Source organism: Phoenix dactylifera, chromosome 10 (assembly GCF_051530095.1).
Source record: "Phoenix dactylifera cultivar Ajwa chromosome 10, Ajwa_hap1_PhDact_Kaust_v1.1, whole genome shotgun sequence".
In the NCBI taxonomy this organism is placed as follows: Eukaryota; Viridiplantae; Streptophyta; class Magnoliopsida; order Arecales; family Arecaceae; genus Phoenix; species Phoenix dactylifera.
The window spans coordinates 3,595,001-3,600,000 of NC_143199.1; positions in this window are offsets into that span (position 1 = coordinate 3,595,001).

Here is a 5,000-nt window from a genome sequence, read left to right on the forward strand (position 1 = left end):
GGCACGCTCCTTCCGCTGGCGCGGCGCTCGGTCTATGCCTCCGGCCGGCCCTCGCGGCGGCCGTGCGCGGCGCTTCGGTTCGGTCGGCCGGTCGTCCCGTCCCTCACGAAGTTCCTGCGGCCGCGCGTGCGTGGAGCGGGATCGGCCTTACTTGGTCGGATCCGTCGCCCTCGCCTGTTGCGGGGGCTCGGTCCCGTCCCGTTCGGTGAAAGCTTTGCCCGCTCTGGTGCGTCCCCGTGGGTTCCTTTGTCGGTTTTGCGGCCTTGGCGGCGGGCCTTCCGTGTCGGCCCGTCGTGGGCCCGCTGCGCGTCCGTGCGCGGTGCTTCGGATCGGTAGGCCCGTCGTCTGGGTCCCTTACGAAGCTTTGCGCGACCGCTCCTTTGTCGCCGGTCCCCTGTTAGGGCTGACCGAGCCCTCCGTTCGCCCCCTGGCCCGTCGCATGGGCCCCCGGCGCCTCCGCGGCGCCCCACCGAAAACTGTCACGACGCGCATTCAGCGCCGACGAGGTCGCAGGTTACGTGCGGCAGCCGGGGGGCTAGGCCGAGCGGCGGCGGGCCCGCCCACGGACGGGCGCGGGGAGGAGCGCAGCCGGCACGCGGCGCGGAGCGGCGGCGGCATGCCGCCGGGCGGCCGTCGGCTCAACCGTGCCCGAGTCCCGCGGGCACCGCGTCGCCCGGCCGGCGCGAGCGGCGGCGGGCCCGCCCGCGGACGGGCGCGGGGAGGAGCGCAGCCGGCACGCGGCGCGGAGCGGCGGCGGCATGCCGCCGGGCGGCCGACGGCTCAACCATGCCCGAGTCCCGCGGGCACCGCGTCGCCCGGCCGGCGCGAGCGGCGGCGGGCCCGCCCGCGGACGGGCGCGGGGAGGAGCGCAGCCGGCACGCGGCGCGGAGCGGCGGCGGCATGCCGCCGGGCGGCCGACGGCTCAACCATGCCCGAGTCCCGCGGGCACCGCGTCGCCCGGCCGGCGCGAGCGCACGAGGGCGGGAGGCAACCGGGCGGCGCCTGCGGAACCGGATGCGACGGCCGGCGCGGCACGGCCCCGACGGGTCCGCACCGAAGACCAGCGCGGTGCGGATCGACCGCTGATGAGGTCAGAGGTTACGTGCGGCAGCCGGCCGGCTGGCCCGAGCGGCGGCCGGCACGCGACGGGGATCGAGCGGCCCCGACGGCTTGCAGCCGGGCGGCCGACGGCTAGGCCGTACCGGAGTCCCGCGGTCGTTCGGGCGAAGGGGCGCATGCTGCGGGAAAGGCCTGCGGCGGCGAACCGTCCGCCCGGCCGGCCAAGCCTTCCGCGGCGGCGCGCACGTGGCGGCGCGGCCGAGATGACCGAGCGAAGCCCCGGCGATGGGCGGCGCGCACGTGTCCGTGCGGCCGAGATGACCGAGCGAAGCCCGGGCGGCGCCCGCCGTGCGCCCTGCCGGATCGCGCCTTCCGCCGGCGCGCAACGCCGGTCCCGCGTTCCGGCCGCGGGAGAGGCCTGCGTCGGCGAACCGTCCGCCCCGCCGGCCGAACCTTCCGCGGCTGCGCGCACGTGTCCGTGCGGCCGAGATGACCGAGCGAAGCCCCGGCGACGGGCGGCGCCCGCCGTGCGCCCCGGCGGATTGCGCGGCCCGCCGGCGCGCAACGCCGGGCCCACGTTCCGGCTGCGGGAAAGGCCTGCGGCGGCGAACCGTCCGCCCCGCCGGCCGAACCTTGCGCGGCGGCGCTTACGTGTCCGTGCGGCAGAGATGACCGAGCAAGCTCCGGCGATGGGCGGCGCCCTCCGTGCGCCCCGCCGGATCGCCTGCGAGCGGCGAGCGTCCGGGCGGGCCCCTTTCGCAACTTCCCTCGGTACTCTAAACACCCCTTGCCTCTCGGTCTTCCCCCCGACCCTCTCGGTATTTGCTCGGATATGTGCATGCATCGTCCCTCGTCGCCTTCGGTTATCCTCCCCGGGGTGGGCTTTGCGCCGACGCGCCAACGGGGTGGTAGGGGGGCTGCAGCCGCGGCCGCCGCGTTTCGCCATCCGCGCGTGCGCCGCCGGATCCGAGTGGAGGTCGCGGGCGACTCGTCGATGCTTGTACTAGGGGCGCATGCCGGCAGCCCCCCGCGGGGTGCGGGACCCCCGATCGGCGTGCGAGGGACGGGCGTCCGGGCGGGCCCCGTTTCCAACTTCCCTCGGAACATTAAAACCCCCCGACCCCCTCGGTCTTCGCTCCGGCCCTATCGCTATTGCTCGGATATGTGCATCCACCGTCCCTCGTTGCCTTCGGTTATCTACCTCAGGGTGGGCCTTGCGCCGATGCCCCGATGGGGTGGCAGGGGTGGGGCTGCCGCGGCCGGCGCGTTTCGGCATCCGCGCTTGGGGGCTCGGACCCGAGTGGAGGTCGCGGGCGGCTCGTCGATGCCTGCACCGGGAGCGCATGCCGGCAGCCCCCCGCGGGGCGCCGGACCCCCGATCGGCGTGCGATGGACGGGGGGAGGGGCGGGCCCGGTTTGCAAATTCCCTCGGTACTTTAAAATCTCACGGCCCTGTCGGTGCTCCCTCCGGCCCTATCGCCACTGCTCGGATATGTGCATCCACCGTCCCTCGTTGCCTTCGGTTATCTACCCCGCGGTGGGCTTTGCGCCGATGCCCCGATGGGGTGGCAGGGGGGCACGCTCTAGGCCGTGCCACGGGGCGCGGGCGCCGGCGCCGTACGTCCCTCGCGGCGGCCGTGAGCGGCACCTCGGCTTGCTCGGTCTGTCCTCCCGGGACGCGCGACCCGTGCGACCGGGACGCGCATCCCGTGCGACCGGGACGCGTGTCCGGGCCGTTCCCGTTTGCAACGCTCCTCGGTACTTTGGAACGCTTGGGGTGGGCTTTGGGCGGATGCCCCGCCGGGGTGGTAGGGAGGGGGGGCGGCTGCTGCCGCGGCGGGACTTCCGCTCCACTCCGCACAAGTCCGTCGCCTCGCGGCGGGCGCGCCCGGCACCGTTCGTCCCCGAGGGAGCCGGCACGCGCCCGCCGAGGCCCCGGCGCATGGGCGCCGCCGCCGGCCGTCCGCGCGGCGGCCGTGCGCCGGCTTCCTCCGTCGGCCCTCCCGGGATGCGCGACCCGTGCGACCGGGACGCGCATCCCGTGAGACCGGGACGCGTGTCCGGGCCGTTCCCGTTTGCAACGCTCCTTGGTACTTTGGAACGCTTGGGGTGGGCCTTGGGCGGATGCCCCGCCGGGGTGGTAGGGAGGGGGGGCTGCTGCTGCCGCGGCGGGACTTCCGCTCCACTCCGCACAAGTCCGTCGCCTCGCGGCGGGCGCGCCCGGCACCGTTCGTCCCCGAGGGAGCCGGCACGCGCCCGCCGAGGCCCCGGCGCATGGGCGCCGCCGCCGGCCGTCCGCGCGGCGGCCGTGCGCCGGCTTCCTCCGTCGGCCCTCCCGGGATGCGCGACCCGTGCGACCGGGACGCGCATCCCGTGAGACCGGGATGCGTGTCCGGGCCGTTCCCGTTTGCAACGCTCCTCGGTACTTTGGAACGCTTGGGGTGGGCCTTGGGCGGATGCCCCGCCGGGGTGGTAGGGAGGGGGGGCTGCTGCTGCCGCGGCGGGACTTCCGCTCCACTCCGCACAAGTCCGTCGCCTCGCGGCGGGCGGGCCCGGCACCGTTCGTCCCCGAGGGAGCCGGCCCGCGCCCGCCGAGGCCCCGGCGCATGGGCGCCCCCGCCGGCCGTCCGCGCGGCGGCCGTGCGCCGGCTTCCTCCGTCGGCCCTCCCGGGACGCGCGACCCGTGCGACCGGGACGCGCATCCCGTGCGACCGGGACGCGTGTCCGGGCGGTTCCCGTTTGCAACGCTCCTCGGTACTTTGGAACGCTTGGGGTGGGCTTTGGGCGGATGCCCCGTCGGGGTGGTAGGGAGGGGGGGCTGGCGCCGCCGCGGCGGGCCTTCCGCCCCCCTCCGCACAAGTCCGTTGCCTCGCGGCGGTCGTGCCCGGCACCGTTCGTCCCCGACGGAGCCGTCGCGCGCCCGACGACTTTCCGGCGCACGGGCGCCGCCGCCGGCCGTCCGTGCGCGGCGGCCGTGCGCCACTTCGGCTTCGTCCGTCGGCCCTCCCGGGACGCGCGACCCGTGCGACCGGGACGCGCATCCCGTGCGACCGGGTCGCGTGTCCGGGCCGTTCCCGTTTGCAACGCTCCTCGGTACTTTGGAACGCTTGGGGTGGGCTTTGGGCGGATGCCCCGCCGGGGTGGTAGGGAGGGGGGGTCTGCTGCCGCCGCGGCGGGCCTTCCGCTCCACTCCGCACAGGACCGTTGCCTCGCGGCGGACTTGCCCGGCACATTTCGTCCCCGACGGAGCCGGCACGCGCCTGCCGACTTCCCGGCGCACGGGCGCTGCCTTCGGCCGTCCGTGCCCGGCGGCCGTGCGCCACTTCGGCTCCCTCCATCGGCCCTCCCGGGAAGCGCGTCCCGGACGTTCGGGATGCGCACCCCGTGCGACCGGGACTCGCGTCCGGGCCGTTTCCGTGTGCAATGCTCCTCGATTCGCTGGAGCCCTTGGGGTGGGCCTTCGGAGGATGCCCCGCTGGGGAGGTAAGGGGGTGTGTCCTGCCTGGGCGGGCCTTCCGCCCGAGCCCGTCGCCCAGCGCGGATGGTCGCGCCGCGCGGGCGGGCGCGCCGCGCGTGCGCGGGGCCGTTGGCCGGTGACGCGCAAGGACGGGCGCGCTGGGCCGATCGGCCGCTCGGGCGCGCGCTTCGTCGTGCTCCCGCGCCTTGGCGCGCGCGCGGCCGCGGCGTGGTCGCTCGGTTCTGCGCATTTGGCCCGCGCGGATGGGCGCGTCGCGCGGGCGGCCGGGCCGCGCGGGCGGGCGGGCCGTTGCCCGGGTTCGCGCAAGGACGGGCGCGCTAGGCCGATCGGCCTCTCGGACGCGCGCGCCGTCCCGCTGTCGCGCCTGGGCGCTCGCGCGTCCGCGGCGTGGTCGCTCGGTTCTGCGCAGGGCCGGGCGCCCCCGGCCGAGCGGCGCGCGGGCGCTCGCGCGCGGCGGGGGCGC